Source organism: Drosophila navojoa, chromosome X, assembly GCF_054131105.1.
Source record: "Drosophila navojoa isolate 15081-1374.11 chromosome X, UAZ_NAV_1.0, whole genome shotgun sequence".
Classification (NCBI taxonomy): domain Eukaryota; kingdom Metazoa; phylum Arthropoda; class Insecta; order Diptera; family Drosophilidae; genus Drosophila; species Drosophila navojoa.
The window spans coordinates 28,984,240-29,006,093 of record NC_142895.1 but is presented as its reverse complement, the minus strand read 5'-3'; the positions used below and the strand labels follow the sequence as shown (position 1 = coordinate 29,006,093).

Genomic DNA, 21,854 nt, shown 5'->3' with positions numbered 1-21,854 from the left:
TTTTGCTTAGAAAAAAATGACATCACTGCATGTACATAATCCAGAACATTCGGTTTCTTATTCTAGAGACAAATGTGCGATCAGCCGACGACTGTGTTTACCGTTAGGTCAAATGCTTACTTGATGTTGATGATGAGTTTTTCGAGATTATTCCACAACAAATATTATCATCAGAAAACAGTTCTTGCAAAATTGTTGTCTCGTGGCAGCTTTCGACGGTTACAGCTAACGCCAAGTGCAATTTAAGTTCATCCTACTGCTCTTCGATTCTGCATAACTGCTATTTCTATAGATTTTTTCAATGGTGTATATATAATATAAATAATTATAAAAAAAATAATAAGAATCAGTATGTCGCAATCCAGAGACATTATATAAACTTCACGGATTAGACTAATTACAAAAATTTGAGACGAACAGGGAATTATAGTATACATTGTTTTCAGGAACACAAACTATACATAAATATATACATATGTGCAGTGCCGAGCAAAAATGAGTGAATGTTTCACAACTTTGACTTTCATTACGCATAAAAATTAAACCATACAAGCAAATCGAGATTTTTTTTTTTTGGTTGTTTATTAGTTTATTCTTAACACATAAAAAAAAACTGCAAGGCTGAATATGTCAAATATGTCGAGAGTTAGAAATCAAAAACTCAATTTTGCACGTTTAAAAAAAAATTAATTAACTAACAAATTTTAATATTTGGTCCAAAAACCCTTATTAGCAATAACTTTGTTGATTCTGTTCGGCATGCTCTCAACCAAACTTTGAATCATTTCGCTTGGAATTCGCCTCCACTCCGCTTCTACGCGCTCCCATAAGTTGTCTATGCTCGTTGGGGCTGCATCATACTGCCCTAGCCATCTTTTCACTATTGACCATAGATTTTCAATAGGATTGAGGTCGGGACTCTGTGCTGGCGATCTCATTAGGCTAAAACTTTGGTTTCCAATCCATTCCTTCACAATTTTGGTTGTATGTTTTGGATACCAATCTTGTTGAAAAACCATTTCATTTTCGGGATAAGCACATTTATCAATAAAATTGGAATATGCATCCATCATTTTTGCATTCATTTAATTTTCTATAGGTTATTTGTCTCGAAGAGCTTTTTGCAAACCGGGAGTATGTATCTTGAATCAAAAATTACAAATGATCTGGGAAATTGCTATTTGCAGGACTGGTTTATTGCTTATTAGATAGAATGCAAACAAACTTAATATTAACAAGTAAGAAAGCTCTAGTCGAGACTGCTCGACTACGAGATCCCCTGAACCCTCCAAGCAACTGATATTTCAATACTAATTCGGACACGCACACGCATATACAGGCGACTGCGCTTGGGTTGCGCTGCAGTGTTTGAAATATAATGAGAGTTTATTTGTTGGAAAATTTAATTTGTAGACGTACGATTGTTATGAAATAAATCGTCTGGAAATTCAAATTATAATATGTAAAAATAATAACTGACTTATTATATATAGCAAAAATAAGGGTTTTCCCATTGCAAACATGTTTGTTGTTTATTTCATTTTAAACAAGAACTTTGCAGTCGGGCGCTACCGACTGCGGAATACTCATTCACAGTCCGTATGCATGATGCTATGTTTACAAAGGGGCATTTATTAAAACAAATAAATTTAAAAATGTATCATAAATCGTAAAAGTCGCCGCTCGAATTAGCTTCCGATTATTATTATTATAATCGGTATCCAGGGAACACCACGAGGAGCCCATCGAAACATCAATGGGGATCAATGTTAATTTATAGAACCTTCGAGTCGACTGGAAATGAGTTTTTAAGTCACTTCCATGCTCCCCAACTAAAATTACCATAGTTTACATACTAATAAAAAAAAATAAATTACAATTTATAAATAAATAAATTCAAAGAAAATAATAATAATAATAAAATAATATAATATAATAATAATAATGCTATTTATTTAAAAAAAATTATATTAATATAGACTTAAAGAAAATAATACTATATTGTATATAATACATATATCTTTGTATTTTAATTTAAGACCTACTGCTCTACAAACAATTTTAAATCAAGCCCTAAAGAAATTCCACTCTGGTGGCTATACATTGTCACATATGTGCGCGCGCTACTAGTGCCACTTGGTTAATTTGGAATCACCCAATCAATGTGGGTATCGGACTTGGTTGTTGATGAATCTAAATTTAGAAGACAACAACAACCTGACATGGTTTTCAAGCACAAGTTGAAATCACCTAAGATGACTGAATGCCTACTTTCTAATAAATTAAACTGTGGGAATACTTCCTTAAATTCCATTTCAAATTTTCGCAAAGAATATGTTGAACTTCTATATACGATTAAAAATGTGATGAATTTGTATCTGACGAAAGCAAATTCAAACACATGTGGTCCTTCAAAATGTCGACCTGTTCAAGTATGATTTGCATCATGGAAGAATTCATTTTTAATGTAAACCATAATACCTCGTTTTTGTCGTCTTGTGCAACTTTCGTCTATATCTAATCGGATAGCGGTAGAAAAACCTGAAATATCAAAAAGCTCATTTGAAAATGTGTTGGTTTCAAAAAAGCACAGAATATTAGATTTCAACATAAGTTGATCTGACGAAATATCAGGAAAATGGCAATTCAGACTCTCAGTATTATGAAAAATTGTGTAAAAGGCTGTATCGTTGATCAAATGATCGAAATGAGCCTTAAGGATTTTTTCAGACCGTAAGAGAATTAATTCCTGATTAACAAGTGAGCTAGCATCAGGTTTTGGTGGGAAAAACTCACCAATTATATAGAGACCAGATGCATTGGTTGCTCTACTGCAAGCCACATACAATGCTTCACGTCGCATTCTTTGATTCGTATGAACTACTTGGCTTTTATAAATAGTAATAGCCTCAGCAGGTACTACAGGAAATTGTTCACGATCAATTGTCACTTGCTCATTTGTTAAAAATTGAAAACTTTTAATAGTTTTCTGTACTGGAGTCCAAAAAGACTTCTGATGATGTGAGCATTTAGCACGCGCATTAACTCCTACACTTTCTTCGAAAAATTTTATCTACAAAATAGAAGGAGTGGATGAGCTGGAACCTATGTCCATTAAAATACCAGTTGCTCCGTTGACAAGACCATAAGCAGTGTCAATATTAACTGTCACCATATACTTAGCAGAGGCCTTTAATATCAGGGAATAAGTAAGACCTTGCGTTTGGGCAGTTTTAAAATCTTTCACGGATTCGAGAATTCTATTTTTAGCCAAGTTCGTTAAGTGTGTAGCTTTCACGAAATCCTTTGCACTTGCTACATGTTGCTCACTTGAAATTAAGTTAAGCTTTATTGAATTAAACCTATCAACATCGGCATTGGTTTCGAACAGATGAATCACGTCATCTAGGACTTGCTCACTACTGCAAATTCTTGTGCGAAATAGAGCTATATCTTCCGCGGACATTTGGCCAGATGCCATATTATTTAAAGCTATGGCAAAGGGATGATCATTTCTCTGACGCATTATCTCTGTAAGTTCAAAGAACTTGAAGCATTGCCACAAAGATGGCACTATAGGGATTATGCAATTCAGAAATGGAATGAAATATCCATCTATCACCAATAGGACGTAGTTAGATCACCAAAAAAAATAACGGACACACCTCCAAAAGCAGCTTCTCTATTACTGAAGATTTGCTTAAGACGAAAGTCCACAAAAGACAGCATTTTTGCCCCAACCATGGATATTTCATTATTAAAACTTTAAGATCAATTAAGTTTGATCTTTAGTTGTTAAGCAAATCAGCACCCAATTCTTTAAATGTAGGACTGATTTACAGGGAGAGAAAACATTGTATGTAGTGTGGAACCATTGATTCCAAAAGCTGCTTTTTCAGTTGGTGCATACAAAAGTACTTTAGCCGTATTCGCATTAGAGCCTGGCTGACTATTATAAAATTTTGCCAACGACTGGTAAAGTGTTGAAATAAGTCGACTTTTTCCGACTCCAGCCCCACCGCCGACAAACTCATAAAATACGTTTTTGAGATGCTTATGAAGAACATGAGAATAAAATGCTTTTTGTTTAAAATTTAGTGATTTTATGAGACTTAGTAAATTTTCTTTCGAAATTGTAGGCGGCAGTCTGATAATACGAATATTGTTGTCCGATTCTTCATTTGCATTGGGATTTAAGCTTAAAAGATTTAACTGAGAGCTAATCTCTGGGAATGCCAACGCTCTAAATTCTTCACCTAAAGCTAGCTGATTTTGTAAATCATCAACTGCTTCTTCCTAGCTTTCAATTACCTCTCTGAGAGCGTCTTCTAGTACAGTTGGTCGATCCCTAAATATGTCAAATTTGTCGCGTTCGCTAGTTTTGATTGCCTCATTCGTCCAATAAAACTCCTCACAATTTCGCTGAACTAATTCAGTCTGCTCCTGCCTCCAATGAAAGAAGAACATAACTAATAACTAAAGTGGTTGTGCCTATCTCTATTGATGTTAAAACTCCTATCTCTAATTATACGAGGCTTAGTTATCTTTCTCATAAAACCACTTGAATCCTGAAGAGCATAAAAAGCGCCTACGTCTTCGTTCAGATCCTCATCTTCGTTGTCAACATTTTGGCGTGTCAATCTTTGGCTTTTACTGAAATTATAATTTGCAGCGAAGTCAGCCAAAGAAATATTTTCTAGATCATTAGGGCGCTGAATATAATGATCTAGGAGGCCAACAGTAAAAATGTCAGTTGAATTTGCAGGCTAATTTTGCAATTGTTGCTTAGACTTCAGCATTCTTACTCGATTTTCGGGAAGTGCTGTATTTATATATACGTCGCCATTACTGGTTTCTGACATACGCAGTCCCATACAACAATATACGGCTTCCTGAGCGGATATCTCAGTGCCAGAAATAAGCTTGTGGCCAATATGTTGCAGCTTTTGCTTAATGGTGAAATTGTGACGAGATTTTATCTCTTCAACAGCATCACGCATTAATTTTGAAATACCCCTTTGCGATTTATTTATATAATTAATTATATAACTGCAACATGCATAAGGATCTAATATAAATTGAATATCAATATTAGCCCTTTGCAAGGTAAGTAAATGCTTATTGTATGCATTTACTTTAATTGCGTCAAAATTGCGTTTTAAAAAAACTTTGGGTTTTTTCAACCCAGACCTAACTGCCATCAAGTATTCCTCGTAACTGAGGTTAATATTATTATGACATAAAAAATTGTCAAATGAATTAAGTGATAGCAAGGTTTCACTATCGAAGGACATATTTAAGAAACTTTTAATAGTTTGAAGGTTTTTGTGATGCGAGCTGTTGAGTTGTTCACTTTCCGACAAAGGAAAAAGAATTTCCGTTTGTGGCATTGGAGGATAAGGAATACCAAAGCGGCGTATGCGAGTTCTCTTTATTTCTCGCATACATGAATGCCCGTGATTGCGCTTCTGGTATTCAATCAAATTAGTTATATTTAGATCAGTCACGTCAGTAGTGATAAATTTGTTAATAAATGCTATTACAGGTGGAATAGACCTCTGCCTACTTTCGTCATCAGTAAGCTCAGCTTTGGGGGCATCTTTAAGCCAAAACATTCCGTGTATATGAGGAGAACCTCTTTGCTGGAATTCAACACGCCAATAATATTTGATTACTGGATGATTGCCGAAAATACCTCCTTGCTTTTTCATTAACTTAAGAACTTGTCTATACCTATAATCAAAATATCGAGCACAGGTCACTGGATCTGCTCTAATAAGTCTGGCCTTTTCCGAAAAATGTAAAGCTGCTGCGCTTTCTTCTGAAATTTCTACTTGATCTACATTTCTATTTAAAATGACCAATAGTTCGGTCCACCTAGTCTCTGCAGCAGACAATGTAATGAAAAAAGTTGGCAAATCTTCTCACCTTCCCAGTGAGCTGGAGATGACCGAATACCCTTCAAAACTCTATAGCCTTCATCGTGAAGAATTAAATTGCTCATGTGATCATCACTTAGAGCATTTGCTGCCGTAATGCAGCGAGGAGCAGTGTGCTTGCGCAGACAAATGGAAGTGTTGCTTCTAATATAAATCATTTCCAACTTTTTATAAGAATAAAATATTTTATCGGTTCTACAACCTCTCCTATCAAAGTTTCGCAGTTCAGATCTAACAATAGTTGAATAACTAACCGAGCACTTCCTTTTATTGCCTGCAAAGACAGTTGGAAAAGATAATTCCTCTGCATCCTCACCTCCAATTAAATCAAGGGGTCGTTGGCCTTCGCCAGGTGCAATTTGAATTCTTTGTATACTAATATTATCTGTCTGAATGTTGTCTAATAATGTTTCTTGCCCTCCTGGATTTAGCTCTTCTATTTCTACATTTTCTTGGGCCTCCTGCATCTCATTATTTACAAGTTCATTAAAAAGAGCATTGTCTTCAGCTGTTGCAAAGAATGTAATACTTTGAGGGGCTCATGAAAGAGAAGACATTCTTTCTTCATTAATTGAAATACTATGCTTCTGATAAAGTTCTGTTAGCACTAAAAATCGCATGGCGGTAATAATTTTAAGTGGCCTAATGGTTTCAGCCATGAAATCATGGTTATATTCCATTCTACGTTTGAGGTGGAGCTGAACAACCTCGGCTTCATGAAAAGCCCTTGGGAGTGATGTGACGACATTGGCGATTGGGATTGGGACATTAACAACAGCTCCTTTTATTGCACTCTGACGCTCATGCCCTAAAGATTTTATAATCATAAATGGAAGTCGCGGAGATATTAAGCGTTCTTCCAAAGGTGTCAGATCTTCTAAGCATTGTGGAAGGCTCGGAAAATCTAAGCCAATGGCATTTTTTGGCAGTTTACCTGATTTTATTGTGCGGCTACAAGACTTACAAAATTTGTAAATGCCATCTTCTGATGGAAAATTTGTCAACAAAAATAAAATCTGCGCATTATGCTGATTGTTCTCAATAATATATTGGGAACGAAGTCTGCCCACTTGATGTGGAAACCAAAGTCCCTTGCAGCAAAGGCAAAGTTGGTCAGGGCCCAGTTTAACTATTTTATTGAAATTATTAATTAATATATCTACCGAATGAGAGTCTAATGTGGCATTCGGTTGCTCCACTCCACTATGAAGGGAAACCTCATTAATTGAAATATTTCTTCTATTAATTGTATTTACTCTCTGCTCTGCTAACCTACGCGAACGATTGCTGCGTATTCTAGCTCTTCGAACTCTATCATGTTCCCTAATTAAAATTATATTCTCAAGCTCGCGCTGACGTAAGGATCTAGCTCTTCTATTGCGCACCTGTTCTGAAAGTCTAAATTGGCTATCCTGCCTACGTGCCGCTCTGCGTATAGAGTTGACCAACTGTTCCTGCTGTCTTACTCTAATATTTGATCGCCTTTGTGAGCGTCCTATTGTATTTTGCTGCTGTTCAGCACTCCTACAACATTTTGCCTGCGAGTTGCCCTACGCACAGTGTCCACTGACTGTTCTTGTTGTCTAATGTTTAGGTCTGTCCGTCTTCTGGCATGCGCTACTGTATTTTGCTGCTGTTCAGCACTCCTAATTTCTGCATTTTGCCTGCGAGTCGCCCTACGCACAGTGTCCACTGACTGTTCTTGTAGTCTAAGGTCTGGGTTTGTCCGTCTTCGCGCACGGTCTATCGTATTTTGTCGCTGTTCTCTCAATTTCAATATTCCTTCTACGATCAGCCCTACGTAACGTATCCTCAATTGCTCGCTAATATCTGCTCTTTGCCTGTGAGCTGATCTACGTCGAGAATTAACAGCCTGCTCAGTTCTTCTAATTTCTACATTTTCCCTACGATTTCTCTGAGACTCTGCATTAATATTCCGCTCTCTAACTAAATAGTCTTAATTTTCCCTTCGAACCCTATTCCTTTCATTCTGCATTCGCAAACGCTTAGAAGCAGATGCATGAGTTAAGCGTGGCATTTTGTAATTTAATTTGTATTATATTAGTCCTAAATTATTACTTTTAAGTAATAATAAAATATTTCAACATATATAAATATATATATGTATATGCATATATTATATATGTATGTATTATAGAGATACATAAAAGAGAGAGATATATATATTATTATACTTAATATACCTAATGATTAATTTATTACTAAAATATCGACATTCAAAATATCCCATTGAATAAATGTGCTGTCCACTTCGAATTTGCGCAACCCACTATCGGCAACCTACATAAAACATAAATCGTTTGGAATATTCATCGATACAAAAATATCGCAAAAATGCAATTTAATTTACTGAGAACGATAAATGTATGTTTTACACCTTGTACGTAAAAACATGCATACATATATATATATGTAATAATGTGTGATTTTCAAATGGTATGTACATACATATATCCAAGTATTATTTACTTTACTTCTTACGCTTTGAGCAGAGTAAAATATATATAAAAACCTAGACAAACGAAACGAAAAGCGAGTAACGTCAAAAAAATTGTACGGTACTTTTATTGCGCTTTGAGTGCCGTCGCTGAGCAAAAATCAGGATAGAATTGGCTAAAATTGAAAATAAATGCTAGAATAGCAAGCAAGATTATAAAAACTAACTGATTTTTATATAATATATATTATATATTAAAATCCTTTAATGGCTAAGTTTAAAAAATTAAGTTTATATGAATAAATTCTTGCTATTATTATTTCTAAAAAAAATGTGTTAGTATATTCAATTGTAATATTTAAAATTTAGCTTGAAATACACTAAGCTGACAACACTAGCTGATAGCTAAAAGGAAAACAAAACTTGAATGATGATTTATCGTTTCTTTCGTTCGTTGCTTCTATATTGTACATACCGATCTTTTTGGTATGCCTTAAATGCACTCGTGCAGGCCTCTAATACATATATAACTATAAATAACTCTCGTTATTTAAAACCTGAGATATTTCGAGCCTCTCATTAATTCAAAGTTAACACGAGTTATTATTTCATACATTCGATTCGTAAATAACGAGAGTTATATATGTATGTATTATTGTATTCACTAAAATAAATAGGGAAGAGGTTTCACAAAAGAATACATATATGTTTGTACATACATATGTATGTGTACATACATTATTCATGCTGAAAACCACACATTATTACATCTGTATGTAAATGTATACATATGCATATACATATATACAACCATATATGTACATACGTATGTACATACATATATATGCCGTCAGATATGTACATACATACATACATACATAAATCGACTCATTTTATATTAACTCACAACTATTCACTTACGATTTGTTTTCGCCTTCTTCGTTTAGCACAACAACACTTCAATTATAACATATTTATAAAATTATATTATTTAAATTATATTTATGTATATTAAATAATGTATATGCAAAGTTTTCTTCTCAAATTCCAGCTTCAGCGAGATATAACGGGGGCTTGCAAGTGTGTCCACATTTCAAATATTAAATTCTAATGAATAATCGAATAGTGTTGTTCGTTTTCTGAAGGCTGTTGCCAATTTGTTTTAAGCTAAATTTAGCATATTTTGAAATTAATAGCTTAAATGAGTGAAAAGCTTATGCTTGAGATCTAGTTTATTTTAAATTTAATTTGGCTTTAAAAAAATATAGTACAAAACAATTATGCTTTTTGATTATATTGTAGCTTTTAGTCATTTTTATCGAGTAATCGATAATTATTATATTGATCGTGCACTTTTTGAGTACAAATGTATGGTAATTTTCGTTGATAGCTTTCGGTCACACCTATTGCAGATTCTTAAGCGTTTTTTTACATTACAAAAGCGCGCCTTTTAGCATTCTAAGAATTGCGATTGATTTCTGGATTTTCCAGCTGTTATTGTAGTTTTGTCAAAGAACGCTCTGTTATTAGCTTATTATATTTAAGCTACCAGTTTGTCAAGCAAAGTGATGACGTGGGTGCTAGAGGCGTCGCAAGTTATGTTACTGCGGCGGAGGTTCAAAGCCCATTCCTTCACTGTTATTTTTATTTATTTTTTTTTTTCATACATATTTCGTTTTTTATAAAATAGATATTTATTTTATTCTTTTTTGTAATTGTACAATTTTATAAGTTTAAATTTGTTTCTTCTTAAATAGCCCTCATATATGTATGTACGCATATATGCATGTATATGTATGTACATAAGTCTGCACGCATATACATATTCTTATGCACGCGCTCATTTGTATGTGTGTATGTATGTACACATAAATGCAAATTTATCATCCGCTACTCTGGCTCTTCTTTTCTATAATGCGTCATAACAAGAATCTTATTTTTCGATTTCATTTGAATTATATTTGTTCACAGTAGGTGGTGGCGCTGTCGGCAAAGGCGCCGTTTCAATTTGTTTTTGTTCTTTTGACAAACATGACTTGGGTGCGAGTTCAAATCACGCGGAAAACTCTTTTTATACCCTGAACCCATTGAAAATGGGAAATCAGGGTATAATGGTTTTGTTAAAATGTATGTAACAGGCAGAAGGAGGCGTGGCAGACCCCACAAAGTATATATATTCTTGATCAGGGCGACGAGCTGAGTCGATTTAGCCCTGTCCGTCTGTCTGTCCGTCCGTCCGTCCGTCCGTCCGTCCGTCCGTATGTTTGAACGCGTCGATTTCAGAAGATACAAGAGCTAGAGACCTCAACTTTTTTTTAAAATGTCCGTAAATACAGCGCGGATATCGAGTTTATCACTAAAAAACGATAACTCATTCCGATACTTTTTTATCGATAAAAAACCTTATCGAAGATCACTTAAATAATTATATCTCCTACATCTTTCAAGCTAGAGTCTCCAAATTTAAAATGTATATTAAGACGCATGTCATACAATTTCGGTTTTTGTTAAAATTTACCCCCCACCCCTAAATCCACCCCCTCACCCTCATCTTTGTAAAAGTCGTATATCAAATACTAGAGACTTGTGCTTCGGTATACACATACATTTAAACATCATGATTACGTTCTGAAAGTTTCATTACGATCGTACGTCTAGAAATTAAATTATTCAACAAATAAGTTCTCATAATATCGCCAACACTGCAGCGCAACCCAAGCGCAATAGGTTATAAATTTATATCTCCTACATTTTTAGAGCTATAGTCTCCAAATTTTAAAAATATATTCCAATGCATTTTATACAATTTCGGTTTTTGTTATATTTTGGATACCGGCTCCAAATTCAGAATCCCCAGTGAAGGTCAGATTCTAGTATAGCTAATTGTGAATGATTTGACATGTTTTTTTTTTTAAATGCCAAATATTCAATAGAATATGTAGATCATATGCTGAAAGTTTCATTAAATTCGGTTTAGTCAATCGACTTTAAAAAATAACAAAATGTTTGGCCAATTAACAAACGCACGTGCAGCAACAGCAGTTTTCCAATACGTGTGCACACATACATTCAAACATCTTCTAGCACATTCTTAGAATCACATCAGCAGTTAGTTTCGTTTAGTTCTGCTAGATGGCGTTGCATCAGTGAATCTATTTCAGTTTTGACATTGTGAATAAGAACAGAGGAGTGGCGTCATGGTAGAAGGCGCGGCGCTCGATCGCGAGGTCTATGGTTCAAATCCTGCTGGGCGTATTGTAGTTTTCTTTTAATTGCTTCAAAATTTTTATATATTTGATTAAATTTCTCTTATATTTTTTCAAAAATCGAAATTGAAATTTTAACCATACTATATGTACGTTTTTATTAGTTTGGTTGTTCTTGCACATTCTTAAAGTCACATCAGCAGTTAGTTTGACTTAGATTTGGTAGATGGCGCTGTAGCAGTGAATCTATTTCAGTTTTGACATTGAAAATTAGAACAGAAGGGTGGCGTCAAGGAAGAAAGCGCTGCGCTTGATCACGAGGACTCGGGTTCAAACCCAGAGCGTGTCGTAATTCTTTTTTTTAATTGTTTCAAAATTTTTATATATTTAATTAAATGAGTTTTCTATTTCATTTATATAAATAAATAAATACATCGAAATTGAAATTTGAACCATACTAAATGTGCTTTTCTATTAGTTTGGTTCAGGGTAGTATCTAGTCGAGCGCTCTCGACTAGAGTTTTCTTACTTGTTTTTAAATTGCAAATTTTGTTTTAGATTCTTTTATATTTTTTAAATATTTAAATTTTATTTTTAAATTTTATAAATTTATCAAAGCCTATTTGTATATACATGTACATACATACATAGATAGCTCAAGCATATAAATGTCGCAATTTGATACTAAAAATGCCGATTGCCACGCCCCTAGTGGCCGTAGACACCTCATTTTTGGCCAGTTCTTAGAAAGAGCTAACGGTAACGTAAATGCAAAATTTGAATGCTTACGCTCAAAACATGTGAAAAATTACAGGGTATTTTTCGATATGCCACGCCCCCAAAGAGGCGTGACAATTATTTTTGGGGCATCGATAGAGGAGGTTACCAGTAACTCAACTATCCAAATTTGAAACTTCTAGCTCTTAAACTGTAGGAGATATAAAGTTTTGTGGTTTGCGACGCCCCCTTTGGGCGGACATATATCCACTATAGCTTGTTGGACTTGGGAGGTCAACTTGCGTATATATATCAAATTTCAAGTCTCTAGCATCAATAGTGCCTAAAATATAGCCAAATTTGAAAATAACTATATCTTCAACGTTTAAACGTTCTAGCTTTAGAACTTTAGGAGATACAGTTTTATCTGATTTGCCACGCCCCCAATGGGCGTAGATATATCCACCATAGCTTTTTGGACTTGGGGGGTCAACGCGGATCTACATACCAAATTTAAACTTTCTAGCTCTTCAACTAACATGATTTCTGGTATATCGGAAAATGCATTTTCCGATTTGCCACGCCCCTAGTGGGCGGATCGGGAAAATTTTAACACTTTATAAATCAGAGTTATACACGAGTATGTGTTCCAGATTTCAAAGCGGCTTCGATTTTTCGTTTTGATTAAATTAATTTGAGAGAATATGCGTTCACATGACGCATTAGAAACGGGCAAAATTAACACAAGTAGATTGAGCAAATTTCGAAATATTCGAATATTTATAGTAATTATTTATATCTTTTAACTGACTCAATTCGTACCAGAATGTATCGCAATTGAGATTTTTAGTCAAAAGCATTTTAACCATGTCGTCAGTTTTCATTGTTCGATACTCAGTGGCAGTTATTTGTGGATCATTGACAAAATCGGGAAAGCGTTCATACAGCTTGACAATTTTGATTTGGATCCAAAAAACTTAACATTTTCAGAAAGTTATCTTGTAATGGCAATCTTTTTTTTAGTTGTAAGCATAACTCGATTAAAAATAACTGGCTACGTTTCAAAAAAGCCAATTTATGTTCTTTGTCCAAGCTATTTGTCGAAAGTTCAGTTGCCACTTTTATTCCGAGATATGTGTCTTTTATATGTACAAAATAAAATGTGTTTGTTGACTCTATGGCATTTAAATCTGTATTGTTTATGTATGTACATCTCCTGCATATAACAACCCAATACACTTTTGTAGAATTCGGACATAGTTTAATAGAAAAGATGTACAACAGATCGACTAGACTGGAATATGATTATTCACTAAAGCAAGTATATAATCCAAAAATAAAATATAAAGTTTAACAGTTGGATTTTTTAAATTAGATGAGTATACTCAGCTGATAAATTGTTATCAACTTTATATTCTTCTTGGAAGAATGCAATGAGGGCATCCCACTATTCTAGTATGCGTGCCAAACAAGAATGAAACAATAGCCAACGTATCTCGTAGTGGTTAAGTATATTCTGTGCAGGAGAATCTAAGAAAGTTTGAAACTCTTTAAATTTTCGTCGACGCTTTGAACTTTTTGAAAAGTAGTTATATAGCTCTTTAATGGTTTGCTCCAAGTTTCGAGGCATTTGCTTGCAAGCTTAACTTGAAGCAAAAGCAGACGAATGGCAAACACATTTTACAAAAAAACATGATTTGTTGACGTCTCGTATCTTCGTCATAATGCTATTCAGACTCTGAACTCAACTGATTTCTTATTCTCGCCTCAGTACCTGATTCTGTTGCTTTTCAAACGCAAGTTGGACTACACTCAGCGACAGCGCGACACCGCCATCGCCTCGCTCAAAGGGCGCCACCGATATTCATAAATAATTTCACAATAGACCAAATCTATTGCCCAGCAGCGACATGCAAGCACACGCACAGTAGCCAAGCTACAATTGTATGTTCATGCTGCGACATACATATGTACATATGTATTTACATACTTATGTTTATAATGCGTGAATTTGACTTGCGCCTGCCAAGGGCTTTTAATTGCGCGGACGTCTTTTGATCAGCTCCGTGGAGGAACTGTTTAATAGATACAGTGGCTCCATCGCCAAATCGGACAAGACTATTTATTTATTTCAATGTGTGTTTTCTTTAGCAGTAAGTTAATTTTTTACCGTTTTCATATTTTTTCTTAAATCTATTATGTATTAGCCTCCTAAAACAAAAAAAATTTTTTGTAATTTTAAACGGCAACATTTTTTTTATTTTAAAAAACGAACAACAGACCGATTTTGAGCTTCAACGCCAAATCGGACAAAAGAAAACTGATATGAAAAATAACAGAAAAACTTAATATTTAATATTTTGTTGCAAAACCTTTGTTTGCAACAATAGCCTGCAAGCGATTAGGAACGGATTTGACCAATTTTTTGCAAATGTCTGGCTCTATGGAGTTCCAAGCTGCCAGTATTCCGTTTTTTAATTGTTCTAGATTGTTATACCGGTTTTGGTAAACTTTCCTCGCCAAAATTTCCCACAGATTTTCTATAACATTTATATCCGGGCTCTGGGCAGGTGTTTGGATAAGTTTGGGACAATTGTGGATTAGCCAGAGCCTAGCTAACATTGAAGTATGCTTGGGGTCGTTGTCTTGATAGAAAGCAAAGTCTTCAAGAATCCCCAATTTCTCCGCACTCTGCTTAACATTTTTTTTCAAAATGTCAAGGTAGCCAAATTTATCTAATATGCCATCAATAAAATGCAATTGGCCAACTCCCGCACTCGACATACAGCCCCAAACCATGACTGAACCTCCTCCATGCTTAACTGTGCCTATTGTGTTCTTGGGCTCAAACTCAGTATTTGGCTTACGCCACACATACACCTTACCATCGGACCCATGCAAATTAAATTTACTCTCATCAGTAAACAACACCTTTAAATAAGATAATTAATAAAACAAAAATTTTAATATAATATACAACCAACTAACATGATTCCAAAAGTCATCGGTTTTTAGCAAGTACTCTTTTGCGAATTTTATCCTAAACGCCTTATTCTTAGGGCTAATATAAGGATTTTTTTGGGCAACTCGGCCATGCAAATCATATCGGTGCAAAGTATTGCGCACTGTGTTGTCACACACATCCTTTCCAAAGTTTGTTTTTAATGACATCCTCAGTTCTTTTGCGGTTTTAAAGGGATCAACCTTAATTTCCCTTATAATCAACCGCTCTTCTCTTGAGTTTAGTCGCTTTCTTTTTCCCTCCTGGCTTTTGTTAATTAACCTTCCATCTTCCCGAAACCTTTTTATGATATCATGGACGGTAGATTTGCTTCTTCCGACCAGATCTGCTATTTCCCTAACGGGTTTGCCATCAAAATGTAGTTTCAATATTATTTGGCGTGCCTCAACACCAGTTTGCTTCCCACGTGGAGCCATTTCGCAAAAATAATTTGTGTTACTGTCACTTATGAGCTCAAGAAAATAACGAAAAGCAATAAGCAAAACGAAAACGAAAATCTCCGCCAAATAACGGATCTTTTTCTTGCAGTTTTCTTTTGTCCGATTTGGCGTTGAAGCTCAAAATCGGTCTGTTGTTCGTTTTTTTAAAATAAAAAAAATGTTGCCGTTTAAAATTACAAAAATTTTTTTTTGTTTTAGGAGGCTAATACATAATAGATTTAAGAAAAAATATGAAAACGGTAAAAAATTAACTTACTGCTAAAGAAAACACACATTGAAATAAATAAATAGTCTTGTCCGATTTGGCGATGGAGCCACTGTACATACAGTTTGACACGAAAGTGTTTTCACTTGGGAAAAAACTTATGTTTTTCTTCTTTGGCATTAAAAAACAACTACTAAATGTGATATTTTAAATTTTTTAAAAATTATATTATGATTTTCAATTTGTTGTCTTACAAAAACTGTTTTTAAAAAATTAAAAAATATTAACATATGCTTAAAAAACAATAACAACAAAAAAGATATTCAAATTCAACTGACACGAAAGTGTTTGCACAAAAATAAAGTATTCAAAATAAGGCAATATTAACTATATTAAGTATAAAAATTAGTATTTAGTATGACCCCCATTGGCTCCAATGACCGCTTCCAGCCTTCTACTCATGGAATTAATTAGTTTTTGGACATATTCCACCGGTGTCTTCTCCCATTCCTCTAATATATAGGCTTTCAATTCTCTTTTGTTTTTTGGACCTCGCTTGGCTGTCCGTTTTTTGAGATCGGCCCACAGATTCTCTATGGGATTAAGGTCGGGACTTTGTGCAGGAGTATCCAACACCTTTGCACAATTGTAGAGAAGCCAGCACCTTACTATGCTAGCTTTGTGTTTGGGGTCATTATCTTGGTAAAACCTAAATGTTGGTTTACCATCTCTAAAAAATCCAAACTTGCGGGCACTGGACAATAAATGCGTGCGTAAAATCTGCAAATACTGATTGGCATCCATGGTACTTTCGATAAAGCATAATTCTCCAACTCCTTTACTGGATATACACCCCCAGACCATCACTGAAAGTTTCCCGAACTTAATAGTCGGAATTATATTTTTCTGCTCAAGGGCTTTCAACGGCTTTCGCCAAACACGGCTGGGTCCATCGTTGTAGTACAACATCATCTTAGTCTCGTCGCAAAATATGGTTTCATCCCAATATGATTCCCCCCGTCCCACATGCATCCTGGCGAATGTTAGACGTCTATTTTCGTGATCCGCCGACAATAAAGGTTTTTTCCGCGCAACTCGGGAAGTAAGTTCGTTCCTTTTTAGGGCTCTGCGAACGCTTTCGCGGGATATGTCAATACGACATTCTTCCTTCAACTCCCTGGCAAGCGTTCTGGTCGAAATTGTTGGGTTCTCGTTAACTTTCCTGGCCAGAATACGCTCTGCCCTATCTGTTAACGTCCGAGGTCGGCCAGTTGAACGCTTTGGCTCCAGTGATTCATTATTTTCTGCGCGGTTTAATATATTATAAACGGTCCTCTTCGATATTACAAACATTTCTGCAATCTCTGCAACTGATTTTCCTATGGAGTGGTTATAATAAACCAATTGGATCATGTCAAAAGACAATCGCTTCCCTGGCATAATTAATTTGTTTAAATTTGTTGAAGATTGAATCGATTCTTACAAAATATGACGAAATTCTTCAGAACATAGCATTAGCCACAGCTGTGCACATTGAAATCGCCAAAAACAACGGTAAATGCGAATTTAGCAATAAGAAGAAATAAAGAATAGCATGTGTGCAAACACTTTCGTGTCAGTTGAATTTGAATATCTTTTTTGAATTGAATTGAATTGAATTGAAAATCATAATATAATTTTTAAAAAATTTAAAATATCACATAAAAAACAAATCCAAAAATATATTTTTTTCAATGAAAATTAATATGAGGTTGGATACCCCTTTTGCTTCTTGGTCTCTTCCAACCGTTTTGGCATCGATGCCACCAATTTCCGGGTGAAATCAGCCGGAATTTTCAGCCACTCCTCCATCAGAACCGATTTGAGCATGTCCTTTGAAGTAATTATTCGCTCTCTAATCTTGCGCTCCAAAAAATCCCATAAATGCTCTATGGGATTAAGGTCGGGTGACTGGGGAGGCGAATGAAGCTGGTGTCTAGTATTATAGAGCAACCAGAGCTTGTCATTGTGAGCTGTGTGTTTGGGGTCATTGTGCTTTGGTGTAAATTGTGTTTTAAGATATGGAGGTAATCCATATGGTTTATTGTGGACTCAATAAAAGCCAAATTGCCCACTCCACTTGCTGCCATACACCCCCACACCATTACGCCACCTCCACCGTGCTTTATGGTTGGAGTTCGATTTTGTACGTCGAACGCAGTGCCTCTCTTTCGCCACACAAGCTTTCTCCCCTTGATACCAAATATACAGAATTTGCTCTCATCACTAAATATCACTTGGTTCCAATGCTCTGGATTGACTTCCAAGTATTTTCTGGCGAAATCCATCCGTTTGATTTTATTTGCATCAGAGATAAGTGGCTTCCTTCGAGCAACACGGGCATTTAATTCATTTTTCTTTAAAAATTTTCTTACGGTGTCTTCGTGGAGCTCTTTTTTTGTATTTCTCTTTAACTTCCTGATTAATCTTGACTGCAGTTAATGCGGGGTTTCACCGCACCGTCTTCAGCACGTCCCTCTTCTCTCTCTCGGTCAGCTTTGAGGGCCTCCCAGAGCGTGGCTTTGACTGTACTGAGCCAATCAAATTAAAGTTATTAACTACTCTTTGGACAGAAGAATGCGTTCTGCCAACAATTTCCCTAAAAGATTTCCCTTTATCGCGTAATTTCACGATGAGTTTCCTCAAATCGGGATCAATCTCTTTAGTTTTTCTGCCCATGACAAAATCTATCAACTTAATGACAAAATTTGAAAACCAACACGTGATTGATATTCTTTAATGCTTTTTTAGCCGTAATATGCTGTTTAACGGTACTAAAAGCTTCACAAAACGATTAAAACTAGTGGGTTTTTAGTTTGTACGCATACTTTTTATACCCTCAACCCATTGAAAATGGGAAATCAGGGTATAATGTTTTTGTGAAAAAGTATGTAACATGTAGGAGGAGGCGTGGCAGACCCCACAAAGTATATATATTCTTGATAAGGGCGACGAGCTGAGTCGATTTGGCCCTGTCCGTCCGTCCGTCCGTCCGTATGTATGAACGCGTCGATCTCAGAAGATATAAGAGCTAGAGACTTGAAATTTTTTTCCTAGGTCCGTGTATATCACGCGCATATCAAGTTTATCACTAAAAATCGATAACTACTCCCGATATTTAATTATCGATTAAAAACCTTATCGAAAGCTAGTTATTTAATTATAGCGCCTACACCTTTGGAGCTATAGCTTCCAAATTTTATGTGTAGATTCATGTCTATTTTATATAATTTCGGTTTTTATTAAAATTTACCACCCACCCCTAAATTCGACCCCTCACCCACACCTTTGTATAAGGCGTATTTCAAGTAGTAGAGACTTGTGCTTTGGAATGTACATTCATTTGAACATTATGAGTATGTTCTGAAAGTTTCATTAAGATTGGACGTGTATTATTAAATAAATTATTCAACAAATAAATTCGTTTAATATTGAACACACTGCAGCGCAGCCCAAGCGCAGTCGCTGCTTACTGGGCAGTTAGCAGAGCGCGTTCTAATACATGCGTGTGTATGTATGTGTGCCTAAAAAGGGTGCAGAGTGATTGGAATATCAGACTGGAGGACTCAGGGTATCTCCTAGTCGAGCAGCCTCGACTAGAGCCTTCTTACTTGTTCTAAGTGAATTTTCGTTGTTTTTTTCTTATTTAAAATATAAAAAAAAAAACTGTTTAATATATTCTTGATCAGCACGACGAGCTGAGTCGATATAGCCCTGTCCGTCTGTCCGTCCGTCCGTCCGCCGAGATCTCAGAAGATATAAGAGCTAGAGAGCTGAAATTTTGTGTGCATACTCGTGTATACCATACGCAGTACGAGTTTGCTTTATTTTTTCGATAACTCATCCGATAACTTTTTTATCGAGAATAATCGAAAAATTGATTTTGTTTTTTGAGGCTCATCGGAGTACTATTAGACGAGGAGACTTCAGATTTACTGTGTATATACATATGATGAATACAAACATTTTTTAATCAACAGATTTTGGATACCACGCCCCCTTCGCCCCCAATTGCTAAAAAACGTATTTCAAGTACTAGAAACGGAATGTACACACATTTTGACCATATAATTACGCCCTGAATAGATTATTAAGATCGTATGTTTACAAAAGAAGTTATTCACCAAGTAAATTCTCATACTATTGCCCACACTGGAGCGCAGCCCAATCGCAGTCGCTGCTTACTGCGCAGTTAGCAGAGCGCGGGCGCGTGAGGGTGGATGCATGTGTATGTATGTGTGCGTGCATAAAAGAAGTGCAGAATGATAAGAATATCAGCTTGGAGGGTTCAAGGTATCTCCTAGTCGAGCAGCCTCGACTAGAGTCTTCTTACTTCTTCTAATTAAAATTAAAACACGCTGATTAATAAATTTTCGGTGCTGACAGCAAGGGTGGGTGGGGGAAACTATTCCTTATCTAAAGATGATTTTGCTGTAGCGTGCAGTACATAACAATTTTATCATTAATGCGATCGATGTATGGTTTCTTTTCGAAAATTGTCCTAAATGTTTCGAAATGAAGCTTTATCAAATTGTAAAAATGGTCGGAAGAAAGATATCTATTTGTATAATGAACATTTTTATTAAGTATCAAATACTCCGAGAACACTGCATTTCTTCTGATGATTTTAGAAGACTTGTACAAACTTCGCAATCAGTTTTTGCAACAGTTTTGTGTAGAAGATACCCAGGAAAATATCGCAATGCATTTTCATAAAAGTCAAAATTTTTGGTTTGAGTTTCATATAATTTTCTAATTATTCTTCATGAAACTGTGCCATCAGGTGTTAAAATATTATTCTTTAAAAGAATATTTCAAAGAGATTTTATTAGATGCGGTGCATCAAATATTGCAAAAATTTCTTCGCCATTGACTTCAAATGTAGAATTATTTAAATGAATAAATGAATATTGAAAACTGCTCTATTATTGGATCCCTGATCGCAAACAACGGCTTTGACATTAAGCCCCAATGCTTGCGATAGTCCAATATTTTCTTCTACTTTATTTTTCAGGTCAGTATGATTTATGCCACGAGCTGAAACCCTATAGCTTAAAACATAGTTCCAGTTATCAAAAAGGCCCCTTATAAGAAAAACACAGACTTGCTGTCCTGAAAACTTACTCCTTTTAACACCATCGTCCTCAAAGCCCTGTATCTCGTCAAGAGATGAATTGTATTGAAGTCCTCTTTTTACTTTGAGCTCATCGCAAACTAATACGGCATATTTTTCTTTGGCGCTCATTTTCTCAACAATGCCCAGCAGATTTTCTAATAGTTCTGGATTAAATCCAGGAACTAAATTTTTCAAAATCGCACATTGATTTAATGATTTCTTGCGTGGGAGTCTTAAATTAAAAACAACCCTAAGATAATCATATGTCCTAGCTGAATAAAAATTAATATTTTGGGCAATAGCCTTTTCAGCACTATTATGGACATGATTATTTTTCAAAAGCATTTTGCATAACACTTTTGATTGTTCGGAAACATGAGGTAAATTTTAATTGTCGTGAAGACATTGGCATGCTTTTTTACCTTTCTATTTCTGTTTCTATATTTGGAAATATTTTTTAAAGCAGAATATTTTTTGTGTGAATTAAGTAATTCTCCCTGTACTCTTTCAAGCTCTACTCCCATATCATAATATTTTTTCCTATAATAAACCTAATTTTTCTCTCTTTTCGAACAAAAGGTTCGCCAAGTTTTTCTCCCCGTTACTTTCATTTTAAACGCTTTGATGCTGCTGCTCTGTGGCAGACAACTTATCAAACTCATTCGAAAATTTACCCAAACTATTCTTTTGATACTTATAAGGTTCAATATCC

At 35.2% G+C, this 21,854-nt stretch overlaps 2 long non-coding RNA genes across 2 annotated transcripts in view; both read right to left on the bottom strand.

The window, feature by feature from the left end:
• Positions 1–21,854, bottom strand: part of LOC149090784 (uncharacterized) — a 59,192-nt gene that overhangs the window by 7,722 nt on the left and 29,616 nt on the right. The gene's annotated exons all lie outside the window — the stretch shown is intronic.
• On the bottom strand, positions 16,188–17,619 carry LOC149090786 (uncharacterized). Its single transcript, XR_016197337.1, has 2 exons — positions 16,927–17,619; positions 16,188–16,853 (listed from the first exon to the last, which is right to left on the bottom strand). It is a non-coding gene; the product is annotated as an uncharacterized LOC149090786 (long non-coding RNA).